The sequence below is a fragment of the Alexandromys fortis genome, unplaced genomic scaffold (assembly GCF_014885135.2).
Source record: "Alexandromys fortis isolate MF-2015 unplaced genomic scaffold, M_Fortis_MF-2015_v1.1 scaffold_20, whole genome shotgun sequence".
Lineage (NCBI taxonomy): Eukaryota > Metazoa > Chordata > Mammalia > Rodentia > Cricetidae > Alexandromys > Alexandromys fortis.
The window spans coordinates 10,595,741-10,610,817 of record NW_026067903.1 but is presented as its reverse complement, the minus strand read 5'-3'; the positions used below and the strand labels follow the sequence as shown (position 1 = coordinate 10,610,817).

The 15,077-nt window shown below is 38.5% G+C and overlaps 1 protein-coding gene across 5 annotated transcripts in view; it reads right to left on the bottom strand.

Annotated features, from left to right (window-relative positions):
• Positions 1 to 15,077, bottom strand: part of Phf3 (PHD finger protein 3) — a 73,911-nt gene that overhangs the window by 46,859 nt on the left and 11,975 nt on the right. The window lies entirely within an intron of this gene.

Genomic DNA, 15,077 nt, shown 5'->3' with positions numbered 1-15,077 from the left:
GATGGAGATAGCCAAAACAACCAGTTTCTCTACAATGGCAGGACTGCAAGTCCTGGGGATCCTTTTTTCTCTGTCTTCTCAGAACCTGGGTTATTGGTGCACAGCATTGCAGCCAGCTTTTTTAAAAGTTTGCCCTATCTACCTACCTACCTACCTACCTACCTACCTACCTACCTACCTACCATCTATTGATCTATCATCCATCCGTCTATCAATCTACTTATCATCCATCTATCATTTACCTACCTACCTACCTACCTACCTACCTGTTTGTGTACTAGAGGTGATGACCATGTGTATTGCCTGGCCCACATATGGAGATCTAAAGACAATTTGCAGTGACCTATTCTCTCTTCCTAATAATGTGGCTTTCAGGGATCAAACACAAGCAATCAGCATTGGTATCAAGCATCTTTAAGCTCTGAGCTTCCTCACCAGCCCAACCCAGCTTTTTTTATTTATTTATTTATTTATTGAAGATTTCTGTCTCTTCCCTGCCACTGCCTCCCATTTCCCTCCCCCCAAAAAGCCCCCCCCCCTTCTGCCCAAAGATCAATCAGGGTCCCTGCCCTGTGGGAAGTCCAAGGACCACCCACCTCCATCCAGGTCTAGTAAGGTGAGCATCCAAACTGCCTAGGCTCCCACAAAGCCAGTACGTGCAGTAGGATCAAAAACCCATTGCCATTGTTCTTGAGTTCTCAGTAGTCCTCATTGTCCGCTATGTTCAGCAAGTCCGGTTTTATCCCAGGCTTTTTCAGACCCGGTCCAGCTGGCCTTGGTGAGTTCCCAATAGATCAGCCCCATTCTCTCAGTGTGTGGGCGCACCCCTCGCTGTCCTGAGTTCCTTGCTCGCGCTCTCTCTCTTGCTCCTCCAACCCAGCTTTTTATGTAAATTCTGTGGATCTGTGGTGGTTTGAATGAGAAAGGTTCCCATAAGCTCCTGTACTTGAGGATTTGGTTTCCAGAAGATGGTGCGACTTGGATGTGTTTTGGAGGGGTGGCCTGCTAATGGAAGTATGTCACCCAAAGCAGGTTTTGAAGCGTTTTAGACTCTGGCCATGTCCAGCTTGCTCTGCTCTGTGTTTATGTTTGAAGGTTGAAATCTCAACTTCTGTGCTTGCCACTACCCTAACATGATCTATCCTTATTGCCCTGGAACTCAATAAACTCTTCCTTCTGTAAATTGCTTAGGTCATGGTGCTTTACCATAGAGACAGAAAAATAACAGGATCAAAAATACTGAGTCAGTCAGGTTCTCATGCTTGCAGGGCACACTACCAAATGACACACTTCCACAGCCTCCAAACATTCTTTTTAATAGAACACACTCATATAATCTGTCTTTCACTATGTAAGAAAAAACTAGACTTTTGCAGGTAGCAAACCAGCCACAAAAACTTTTGACTTAGTTTGTCCTGCCTGCAGTGTCCTGGGATCGGAGCCTAGCAGAATTATCAGAGACCAGAGAAACTTCATCCACAACTGATGGGAGCAGACGCAGAGTCCCACAGTCAAATATTAGGCAGTGTGGGGAGTCCTACAGAGAAGGAAGAGGAGGGATCGGAGGAACCAAAGGGGTGAGAGAGCACCATATAAACATGGTCCACAGATCAACTAACTGACTGGGAACCATAGGGACTTGCAAAGATCAGGGAGCCCATTGGGTTCTGACCTAGGTCCTCTACATGTATGTCTGTTATTGCTGAGTAATTTGGAGTTCTTATGGGATTCCGAACAGTGGAAGCTAGAGCTGTTTCTGATTCTTCTACCTACTGTTTTCTTCCTATTGGGTTGCTTCATCCAAACATGATATTATGGGGAATGTCTGATCTTATTATAGCTTGTTGTGCTGTTTGGCTGATGTCCATACAAGGCCTGCTCCTTTCTGAGGGAACTGCAGTCATGATGTAACATATGAGTGAATGAAAAAGAAAGAGAGGAACGGAGGGAAGGAGGCAGGGAGAAAGGGCTGGGGGAGGAAGGAAGCAAGCAAGCAAGGCAGGAAAAACTCTATTATCTTACAATTATACGTAGAAGCTACATGAGGGCAGAACTTGCACCAACTAGCGCTGCACCCCCCAGCACTTTAAACAGCACAACACTTGACAGATAAAAGTGAGCAAGTAGTACAGAATCAACTACTTATAAGTCAAAGTAAACCTTAATTCCTTACATAGACTTTCCAACCATGCAGTATACTGCTAATGTTTAGGATGTTCTTTAATAAGAATCAAGCTGCCATAAAATAGGAATAAGCTTTTAAATTTAAAGACTCAGCCTCTTATTGAAACATAAACTGTTTTTATTCATTGAATGTCTCATTTCAATGAGCCAGTTCCCAATTAGACTCTTCTGTAACTGCTGTAGCTTGGATCGTACTTGGTTCCCTACTGTCCATGTGTCAGATGCTTGGTCTCCAGGAGGCTCTAAGGGGAGGCTGGACAAATTGAAGAGGTGGAGCCTGGTGGAAGGTCTTCAGGTAATTTTGAGGGTGTTCTTGAAAGGTGTTTGGGGATGAAGGTCCCTTCCTCAGCCCACTCCCCCCGAAACGTGAACTAAGCTCTTTTGCTACAGCACATATTCTAACGACGACATGCTGCTTCCCACATCTGAAAGTAAAGGTGTCAACTGACTGGACTGAATGAAACCTACAAAACTGTTAGCCCAAATAAAACTTCCCTGTGCTATTTGGTTACCTAAGACATTTGCTATAGTGACAAAAAGTGGACTAACATACACTTTAACATAAATGAAAGAAAACAGACAAACAAGAAAGGCTTCTTCAAACTTAAAGAAATGTATTCTTCCCCTAGAAAGTAAAAGCTACCACCACACCCCAAAAAGGAACTTTGGTGGTTGTATACATACAACTAAATAAAACATAAACTTCAAGAGGGTATTAATTTGTGCTTAAGCCTTCTGACAGAGTATCAATGTCTAAACAGTTGCAGATATGCACTATTCAATCTTAAGGACTAATGGGCACAAAACATCACAGATTCCAATTATCTACGTCAAGAACTTACAACCTTCATGTTCAGCTAGAGTTAGTCAGCTTAATCAATAGAAATAAAAGAACTCTACTAAATAAATCACAGAAGTGTTGGATAGTCCTTTGCAGAATTCAGAGTTAGGATGCTAAAAGTTTAGAAACACAAATTAGTAGTCACAGACACAAGAAAAAAAAGCCACTCTCTCAATAAAAAAAACAAAGACAATTAGTATTTTTTAGAACGCATGTCTAGAAACTAAATCCTCTTTAAAACTACAAAGGAAAAGATTAAAGACAGGAGTATAAAAAAGGACATTCTAACTGTATTTTTGATCCAGAGTCCTTGTGACAAAAGGGATAATAGTAGCACCCTCCCCATGGTGTCAGATATAAACTCTCAAACTGCTAATTAAATGCTAGTTTTGTCCCTTTCAGCAGTCTCAACAGGAATTGCATACTACCTTGTAGGTGATGAGCCAAATTTTAATTTCACTAAAGAATGCCAGCAAATAAATTAAAATAACCAATGGTTACAACTGATGCCAATAAGCACTGCCAAAGAATGAAATGCACTAAAGTAAAAAACCCTAATGAGAAACAGAGTATTTCATGTTGGCAAAGTTACGGTTATGATGGCATGTCATCTTAAGTCCTAAGAAGAGATTTATCTCTTATTACTTTAACCTGGTAATCAAACTTAACATAAAGAGTTCCACAATCATTATATATTAACTACAAAGCCTTACACATGAAGAAGTCTTTTAAATATGTTTATCCTTAACTCTAATCAAGCTTTTAATTCTCACTTCCAACTTGGAGGAAATAAAGAACAGAACAAGCCAGGTGACCTAATCACCATGCACAAACACATAAATGTGTGTATAAACTTTTAAAAGTCTATGTCAAGTATTAAGCAAAATTTAGGGGGATAATATATGAAGTCTGTATACATTGAAATCATACTGTAGGGGGCTGGAGAGATGGCTCAGAGGTTAAGAGTATTGCCTGCTCTTCCAAAGGTCCTGAGTTCAATTCCCAGCAACCACATGGTGGCTCACAACCATCTGTAATAAGGTCTGGTGCCCTCTTCTGGCCTGCAGGCATACACACAGATAGAATATTGTATACATAACAAATGAATAAATATTTTAAAAAAGAAATCATACTGTAATATCAATTTTATAGAATCCCTTATATGGCACTTTTTAAAAGATGTATTTTATTTTTAATTCTGTGTATGATTGTGTGTCTGCGTTTGTTCATGCAAGTGTAGTGTCCTCAGAGGCAATGTAGCTTCAGATGCCCTGGAGCTGAAGTTACAAGCAGTTATGAGCTGCTGCCTGACATGGGTGCTGGAACTGAACTCGGGTCCTTGTTCGAGAATATAATTTTAAGGTGTGTTACTTTTGTTTATGCTGTGGAACATTTGCTTAATGATGTAAAGATGTGTTGCTTTTGTTGATGCTGCATTTGTTTAACTCTGTGAAGCTGTGATTCTTTGTTTAAAACACCTGATGGTAAAATAATGCACTGAACAGCCAGCAGCAAGGCAGGAGCAAGGAAAGGTGGGCCTGGCAAGCAGAGAGTATAAATAGAAGGTGAAATGAGGAAGAAGAGGAACAAGATGGAGCAAGGAGAGGACATCAGGGGCCAACCACCCAGCCAAGAGTGAAAGACATAACTAGGAAGAAAAGGAAATAGTCCAGAGGCGGAAGGTAGTTGGGACAATTTAAATTACGAAAACCTGGCAAGAAATAAGCCAATGACGGGTATTCATAACTAAAAATAAGCCTCCGTGTGTGATTTATTTAGGAGCTGGGTGGTGAGCCCCCCAAAAGACAAGAGTAAAACATGGCACAACAAACCCTCTAAGAGCAAGTACTCTCTACTCCCCACACAGCAGCTTTAAAAGTAAACACAAGAAGCTACTTTTGTTCCCAGAAAGTATCTATAAGTAGATAATCAATGACCTAGAAGAAAAACTTGTACTCACCTAAAATATAAAACAAATTAGCTTTCCCAATATTCAATCAAGCTAACACTAGGACAACATTTCCTGATGAGAGACACTGAGGATCAGATCAGAACCTCCTAGAAGAGAGAAACTGACCCCTAAACATACATCTGCCTTCAGTGTTCTGCATTACAGCATTATTAATACACAGTTCTCTATATTTTAAAACTTTATGAACAGTAGACTATTTATAGTACTAGAATGGGAAGTGACTATTAAGATATACATCAAGTGTCTGTATCAATTCACAGCAAAGGCTTTAAAAGTTATTATACTTAAAGATGAGTTAAATATTTTTGTTTTACAAAGCAAGCTAAGTGTTTTAAAATGAGACAGTGTTATAGGGAGGCCGCTTATTTGCTCCCGGATGCCGGATGCCCAGACTCGAAATAACCACACAGAAACTATATATTTGTAAGACAGATATTACAAACATAATGGCCTCTTCTATTATGAAAAAGTCTAAGTGGTAAGTGATACCAAAAAATAAACACCCTTATTTTTTAGTCTGTCCCTTCCAAAAAAGTAACATTTTAGTAATGCGTAGCAAAAGGGGTATGATAGTGAATCCCTATACTCTCAACAACCTGGGAGGTAGAAGCAGAAGAATCAGGAATTCAAGATCATGAGGCTACCTAATGAATTCAAGGCTGTCCTGGTTTACATGAAACCCTGAGCCAAAAAAAAAATGAAGTGAGAGTAATCAAGTAAGTCACTTGACATGGACCTCTGTGCCCACCCATCACCACACACACACACACACACTCCTCCCACACTAACACACACAAGAATGAAGCCTCAAATAAGCAAGCAGTAATGTGGACACCCATCTTCTTCAGGGTTCAACACTTTCTCCCCTTATGATAAAAAAAATGATGCTGGATGCTTACAATCCATTAAGAAAGTGAAAAATAAACAAGCAGGGTCAGCTCAGAAAATAAGCCAAGCATTCTAAATACCTTGGGTGACACAGAAGTGGGAAGAGGTATCAGTACATAGAGCACTAGTGAATGGCAGGCAAGCTTGAAGCTACTAGTGACTGCTCAGGATCACTCGGCCGATCTTTTCTGTATCTGGATACATGTCACTCATAGAGACTGCATTACCCAATCCACCTTACTACAGATGCTGAGTACTATCTAGGCTGTGACCTACAAGATTCACAATGTCAAATGCAGTTGTTTTCACACTAGGGTGAACCTAGCCCTATCTAAAACTGCAGTCAAATATTCTGAGACCACATAACCCAGTAAGTCAGAACCTAGGAAAGAGCAAAGGCTGGAAAACAGTGTTTCTGGAGTTAGCAGGAAGGCAGAGAATGTCTAGGCTTGTCAAGTGGATGGAAATCAGGTCATCAGTGAGACTTTCCTTCTTTAAAAATAGGACCTGCCCCTACCAAGACATTACAAAAACCAAGTAGGTACACATCAAGAAGAAAGAAAATGAGCCAAGACAAGGCCCTGAACCAAGAATCTCCCTCCAGGCCGCTGAGATGCCAGTCCACACCTCAATCTTTAGTCAGAACTCTTTCCTGTTCAGTGTCCTTAAAAGGCAACACAGGAAAGCACTTAAAGGTTTTTATTATTCACTGTCCTTCCTAACATAAAGAAGTTAATTATGGTGTTTTTAGAACAAGATAAGTTCAAGTTCAGAAAAACATCTCATGAACCCTTCACATTAAAAAAAAAAGGGGGGGCAGGAGAAACAGCTCAGCAGATAAAAACATTTAACACTGACAAGCCTGACAACTGGAGCTCAATGCTCAGAAATCACATAAAGGCCGAATGAGAGAACTGACTCACAAATCTTCAACCATGACCTGTGCACCATGGTATAGACATTCACACCATACAAACACTCACACCCACAATGATAAAAATAAAATAAGAAAATCATAGACTGCCCACCGTTCTGTCTAAGAATACCTATCACCCATATACATGAACACGGGTTCCAAATTCTCTTACTGTTCTTTCTGGGGGAGTAGTTTTATTTGGAGGAGGTGAGTTGTTCTTTTTTTTTTTTTTTTTTTTTTGGTGGGGGAGGTTTCAAAACAGGGTTTCTCTGTAGTTTTGGAGCATGTACTGGAACTAACTCTTATAAACCAGGCTAGCCTCAAACTCAGAGATCTTCCTGCCTCTGCCTCCCAAGTGCTGGGATTAAAGACATGTGCCACCACTGCCTGGCTTGTTTTCTTTTTACTTTGAAGCCCAGGGTGACATCTAATTTGCAACAATCCTCCTGCCTCAGCACAAGTGCGCTAATATAACAAGCACCAAATTCAGATAAACCTTTTTTATCTTTATTACTTTTATCTTATAGGGGGGGCAAGTAAAGATCAAAGAAAAACTTGTGCGAGTTTTTTCTCTCCTACCACATGCGTTTGTTATGTGGATTAAACTCAGGTCATTAGGCTTGACCAGTGTACCTTTACCCATGAGCCATCTCACTGACCCCCCCAAAAATCTTGTAAATTCCACATTAAAATGTATAAATATAAAATAAATATAAAATTATATAAAATCACCAAACAATTAAATTAGAACATTCTCTCAAAGTAGTATATGCAAATATAATAAACTTACTTAAATTTTCAGTTGAGAGTATGGGCTATAAAAATAAAATTTGGGGAGTTAGAGAGCTAGTTCAAGGGATAACGTCAGCATTGCTCTCCCAAGTTCAAACCCTATCAAGTGTCTCACAAACACTGGTAACTCAAGCCCCAGAAGGATCTAACAACTATGACTTCTGCAGGCAGCTGCACCAACATGAAGATACACAAGCATATGAATAGTAGTACACACATGCATGCACATGCACACACATGCACACAAGAAACATAGTAGAAAAAAGAATGAGACGAAAGCCAGGTGCTGTGGTGCACACCTGTGACCTAGTATCCAGAAGGCAGATGCAGGAGGGCTGTGGGACCAGCAAGCATTTTTTCCTACTAAAAAGAGTAAGGCTATCGAAATATAGTCATTTTACATAAAACAATTTCAGAAAATGTTAATAGTCTCCTTTAAACTAGCTGCTGTCCACTCAACACAAGGGGCACTTTTCGCATTTTATTAATGGAGTTGGTATCTAATGTAGTTGTGCAACCACATGAAGAAAAATGCCTCATCCTGATTTCAAGACAAGTTACAGGAAATTAGCCTTATCAGGAAAAGGGGGCCTACATCAATCAGCACTCAGCAATCTCATCGCCTTTGATAGCCTCAGACTTTAACAAATGTCTATGTAAAGGATTTCATGACAGTTTTCCTCTAAGCCACATTTAATAACTATCATGATGCACTTACAGCTATGACTTCTGCAGGCAGATTACAAGTCTGTAGCAAAACATCAGAACTAGGAAACGGTAATATTTGAGAGAAATGGACCAGAAACTTCAGCTGAGAAATCGTCTAAGAAGATTCTCCAACTAAACCAATGAAGATGAAATAGAGGGGAATCCAGGGAGAAAAATCAAGGCATAAAAGAACGCCAAAACCCAGCAGGTAGTGCCGTGGAGATGATGATAGCAGGATTCTGCAATGTTATCTTAACTGGAAAAATAATCACGGATAATCATTCAACGAAAGATGATCAAACACAGGAATTCACTCTATAAGTTACTACTTTACTTGAGTTGTAAAACAAAAGTTATGACAAAATTGCATGTCTAATACAAGACCTCCCCCATGGAACCCCTCCCCCCATTCTACACACAGGGCACATTACAAAGAATCCCAGATGGCTTCTTGGCCCTATCTTCTACAAAGAGAGCAGAGCAAACCTGTATACAAACGTCCCTAACAACCCCCTTAAATTTTCACAATCTCATCCCCACGTACTTAACTGACAAAAGAAAACAAGAAAAACTTGTCTTGGCAATACTCAAACAATATCATATAACTTATACCCAAGAAAAGTTATTTGAAAAATAACTTTAAGATCCATTTTGAGATTAGGCCATACTAGTTAGTCTTCATTAGTCTCACAGTACTGCCTAAAAGGGGATATATTGGAAAATATGTTTTTAAAAGTCTGTGTTCAAAATATAATAAAGCCTATGTTCCCTGAAAAGTATATTGTTAAAGACTGCCACTCATTAAACATTAAAATAAAACTATGAGCAGAAATTCTAGTTTAGTTTCTGAGATAATTTTCCCTGAGGCACCAGGCTCTGCTCCTTTACAGTGAAGGTTTCTGTGCTTTGGTTAGAAGCTGCAGAAGGCCAGATGCAGCACACCTGCTCCCTGCCTGGCCTCCTGGTCCCCCACCCTCTTCTTTCTCTGCTTTATTTTTCCAAGTCAAGATTACTAAGTGCCTACTTCTTTACTGCATATATGAGTAACAGAAATGTTAAGAAGTGTAAAGGGGCTAGGATTTGATGGATTCATGGTTGCTGACCAAGATACACAAGACTATCAAGACAAAAGAAAGTCATCAGTGCTTCTGACCTCTTCCAGTTTCACAGGAGTGACACACAAGTATGCCTGGCGAGATGCCTGCATGCTCAGTGAACTATAGTAAGAAACTGGAATGATATATGTAGAGCAGTTATGGCTTTTATAGTGAACACTGAACAAGTCTGCTCTTTGGGATAAAAGATGTGATAACGTACTTTTATTTCATCATTCAAGGTTGTTTGCTGAAATCACAATTCTGAGAAATAATCCAAGATTTTCTGGCATAACAACACAGCTCAGGAACACTCAAGGCCACTGCTACACTATCTCTTCCAACAAATGAATGCTAAATACATAACTAGTCTTACAAAATATACTAAGAGAATTCATCAAGAACTGTTGTTTCTATATTGAATGCTAAGCTCCATGATAACTGAGGCAAATTTTGTTTTATTCGCCTTCGTATATTTATAGCCTAGTACATGGCTAGCACAAAACACACATTCAGCGATGAATAGAGCTCAAAATATTTCATTTTAAACAAAAACACTGTGCTTAGCAGGCTAAGGTAGGACTGTGACAGGGGCAGTAAGGACAAGGCTAGGCAAACTCTGCACAGCAAAATACTATTCTTAAAAAGATTTTAAAAGTAGACAGACAGGGGTAGCATGTGTCTTTAATTCCAGCACTTGGGAAGCAGAGACAGGCGGCTCTCCATGAGTTTGAGGCCAGCCTGGTCTAGAAGACCTAGTTCCAGGATAGCTAGGACTGTTACATAGAGAAACTATATATATACAAATAATGTGTGTGTATATATGTACATATGTATATATATATAGCTTTAAGTTATGTGTGCATATATAATATAAAATCTGTTATACTACACACACACACACACACACAAAAGGATAAGGTTTTTATTCTTCTTATAGCTAACTGAATTCTACCTGAAATGATAGTTTGTTTGCCTGACAAAAACCATTTAAGGCAGCTTGTCGCATACCTCTACCCACTGTACTTATTAACTGCACATATTTAAGAGCATTGATTTGCACAACCAACTGAATCACTAGCCAGTTGTTTCATGTCACTCCTCTTCATCTCCCTTTCTAAATCCCAGTCTTTTTTTAATTAATTTATTTATTAAAATTTTCCACCTCTTCCCCTCCTCCCCTTTCCCTCCCCCTCCCTCTCCAGTCCTAAGAAAAGCCAGGGTGCCCTGCCCTGTGGGAAGTCTAAGGCCCTCCCCTCTCCATCCAGGTCTAGGAAGGTGTGTATCCCAACAGACTAGGCTCCCACAAAGTCAGTACATGCAGTATAATCAAAACCCAGTGCCATTGTCATTGGCTTCTCAGTCCGCCCCCATTGTCAGCCACATTCAGAGAGTCCAGTCTGATCACATGCTCATTCAGTCCCAGTCCAGCTGGCCTTGGTGAGCTCCCATTAGAACAGGCACACTGTCACAGTGGGTGGATGCACCCCTTGTGGTCCTGACTTCCTTGCTCATGTTCTCCCTCCTTCTGTTCTTCATCTGGACCTTGGGAGCTCAGTCCAGTGCTCCAATGTGGGTCTCTATCTCCATACAGATCCTAATAAATCTCCCTTAAAGCCATAGTCTTAAAAACAAATATAGCCTCTTTATTCTTCTAAAAACAGATTTTAAAACATCATCCTAACTGAAAATAAAACTAAATGAAATTCGAGGAAAAGCTTTAGAGGCTTGACTGAAAGAGTATTCAACTATTTAATAAGCAGCAGAAAACTTAAGATATATTCCAATCTTGATACTGTGGTTTTTTTTTAATTAATGAACTTGGGAAATTAACCATCTAGAAAATCTGTTGATAACTGTTGTGGTTTCCAAGAAATAACCCCTAGAGACGCATGTGTTTAAACACTTAGTCAGCAGTTGGTAGCACTTTTTGAGTCTGGGAAACTGCAGAACTTTTAAGACTAGCCTTGCTGGAGAAAGTACATCACTGGGGTAAGTTATGAAGGTTTAAAATCTCAGCTCTGCTTCCTGTTCTCCTTCTCTGCTTCCTGTGTAGAGCTGACATATAATAAGCCACCTTCCTACTTTGGCCCTCAACTTCTTGCCACACCTTCCCTACCATCAGACACTGACAATCTAGATCTCTAAACCAAAATAAATCAGTCTTTTCTTCCTTAAATTTTTCTTGGTCCTAATACTTAGCCACAGCAATGTAACTGACAGTTACTATGTGTATAGCTACAGCTCTTAAGGTGCCCTGAAGATGTAATAAAGTCAGTTAATCACCTCTACCATTAACAAGAAAGCATTAACCTTGGGGCTGGAGAGATAACAACTCATAGGTTAAGAGCACTACCTGCTCTTCCAAAGGTTCTGAGTTCAATTTCCAGCAACCACATGGTGGCTCACAACCATCTGTAATGGGGTCTGGTGCCCTCTTCTGGCCTGCAGACATACATGCATACAGAATATCGAGAATACTGTATACATAATAAATAAATCTTAAAAAAAAAAGCATTAACCATTTACCAAGTTCCTTCATAAACATCCTCTGTGAAAAAAGAACTAGTAGCTTTTTTCATAAACTCCTTCTGCAAACACTGCCCCAAAACTTTTATGACTGAAATGACTTTCATGACAAAACAAATACAAAGTAGAAATTCAAAATAAGTTACATGTTTGCCAAGTTTGGAGTCTTGATGATTAATTTTACATCTAGGATTCGATACCTAGATATTCAGTTAAACAATACTAAGTGTTAGGTATTATTTTAAGAGAAGATTAAAGTTTAAACTTTGAATAAAACAGATTTCCCCCTCCGCTTCATTACCTAACAAGGCCTATCTATACCCAAGCACTGACTTGTAAGGAAATAAAAAATCTTCCCCTAACCTAAAACTGAAGGAGAGAAAACAGGACAGAAACTACATAGTAGTAAATATTTCTCAATCTGCTATTTAGCATTTCCCCAAATAACTGCAGACTACTTGGCTAATAATCAATTATTTCACAGTAAAACATCATTAAATTTCCTACTTACCATCAAAAGATCTAAAACAAAATAATCCAACATTTGGAGAATATTCACACTACTACTGGAAAAGAAAAATAAATTCAGATAAGAACTACTCTGTCCCTATGACAATAGAATGTCATTGTAAAATGGTATATACAGAATACATTAAGAGTTCTTAACAACTTCCACAATTAAATTTCAGACAAGGGCTGGGCAGTGGTGGCGCACGCCTTTAATCCCAGCACTCGGGAGGCAGAGGCAGGCGAATCTCTGTGAGTTTGAGACCAGCCTGGTCTACAAGAGCTAGTTCCAGGACAGGCTCCAAAACCACAGAGAAACCCTGTCTCGGAAAAAAAAAAAAAAAAAAATTCCAGACAAGGAAAATATGACTGTGCAAATCAAAAAAGGAAAACTCTAAAACAAATTTCTAAAAGAGAAAAAACAGAAAAGATGTAAAAAGTAAACAAAAATGATTCTGAATACAAAGAAGGAATATGGTTACATGGAATAAAGTGATGTGAAACTTGTCAACACAAGTCAGTCTTTAAAGGGACCATCATGCACTGTGTACAAGTACTGAATTATCACACTAATCTATGAAGATACATAATTATTAATAATTTTTTAAAAAAAAGAAATAGGCAGAAATGGTACTGAAGTATACTACTGCTAAGAAAGCTCACAGTTGCTATGAATCAAAACTCTACTCTGCTCAGAAGGAAGCAGCGTGAGCAAAGGTTCTGAGGAGACCGGGTCATATGGTTTCCTTAACTGAACTGGAACTCTTGGCAATCCTCCTGCCTCACCCTCTCAAATACTGAGATTACAGGCGTGAAGTTTCTATAAACAATGAAAATATAATACAAACCACCCAACTGTGTCACTAAAAAAAGAAATCTGCAAACAGCTACAGAAACACCCCAGAGTTCTGTAGAGTAGAGCTAAGTTTACAGAACTATAAAAAAAAATCCAAAGTTATAAAATAACCACAGTATACAGCCTTCCTGAAAAATACAGACAGGAACATTTCTCTGTTTACCTCCAGTCAAAACTATCAGTAAAAACCTACAGAGTACAAATGTCTGGCTAGAAACCACATCATGTTTACAACAACAACAACAAAAAAAAGTAACTTATGAATAGCTGGAAAAATTACACTCCACAAAGTATTTTCATTAAGTTACAATAAAATTTCTTCTTTGAAGCTCTCTTAAATATAGTATTATTCCATAATTAAAAATTAAAAAATGTCTTCCATTTTGTAGTCATTAGAAAATAAGTGAGCTTTTGACCAATCTAACTATTTCAAAAGAAAAAAGAAGCGTGAATCAAATCCCCTGACTGACTGGCAAGTAATGAAATTTAAACAATCATTAACAGGAGCTTTAACATTACTGTAAGTGTCCCAAAGATTATCTTGCATGTCTTAAAAAGTGCATACACCATACAAATATGGATACAAAAAATAATTTACTAAAGACCAAATTACAGCCATCAAATTAATGAGAACATTTCTACTCAAAACAGAATCATCGTAAATATTAATAAATAACTCAAAAATAAGTATTTCAATAAAGGAATTTTAAATATTTAACTAGAAATGTTAACCAAAACGGAAGTCTTTGTACATCACTTAAAAACTTTTATATCAGCAAAAATTATCTTTTAAAAAGGTTTTTTAAATAGCCAGTAGAAATATTAGGAGTACTAATGAACCAGAATCTTACAAGTAAAAACTGTCAAGCAAGTTGCTAACCATGCTAATTCCAGATCTCCAAAGCATTATCAGTGGTGACTGATTTATTATTAGTACTTCCACCAAGTGTACAGGTATGAAATGTTTCTCCTGGATGTGCACTAAACCAGCCAATAGTGCGAGGACAAGCAAAGGCTACCAAAGCACTTAACAAAAGATATATTCAACTACACACAAACACAGGCATAAATGTTAAAAAAAAAAAAAAAACCTTGCACAACACATACAGAAAACAATTTTAAAGTTTTGAAACATTTGTTAATACAAATAACGAAGTGACCTAAATGATAACACCACACAAAAGGAATCATTTCAGAGATACACCATTAACAGCAATTCGAACACTTCAGTAATAAGGAGTGATTGAAATCAGAGTCCTAGTAATCAGTGTTGAGGTCTTCAGGCAGCATGGTATGAGTCAACAGCAATCCAGACATTCCAAACCTTCAGCTACTACATAAATTTAAAATATTGGACAAAAAATATTAAAAATAAATAATAAATATACTGAAAGGAGAAAAGAGATCTAAAGTCACTAGCAAACAAATCAACATCACATAAGTCTGGGAAATACTCTGGGAAACAGTCAGGAGTTCCCCAGCCTTTTTCCTTGACTTTGAGGCAGGGTCTTGGTATGTTGCCCAGGTTGGCCATAAACTTAAAAAATCCTCCTCCGTCAGCGTCCTAAGTGCTGGGATTATAAGCATGTACCATTATATGAGCCACTTCTCATCAAGAATACTTTAGCCTAACAGAAAACTGCTCTCCTTACTACTCTTTCAGCTACTTCAACTACAAATACTAAAGAAGTGCTTTCCAACAGTTCAAGTCACATAAGTGATTTCAACGTTCCAAATAGTCATTTGTTTATAAAAACAGGCTAGGCTTACATCTGACTAGTGGCAGGTTA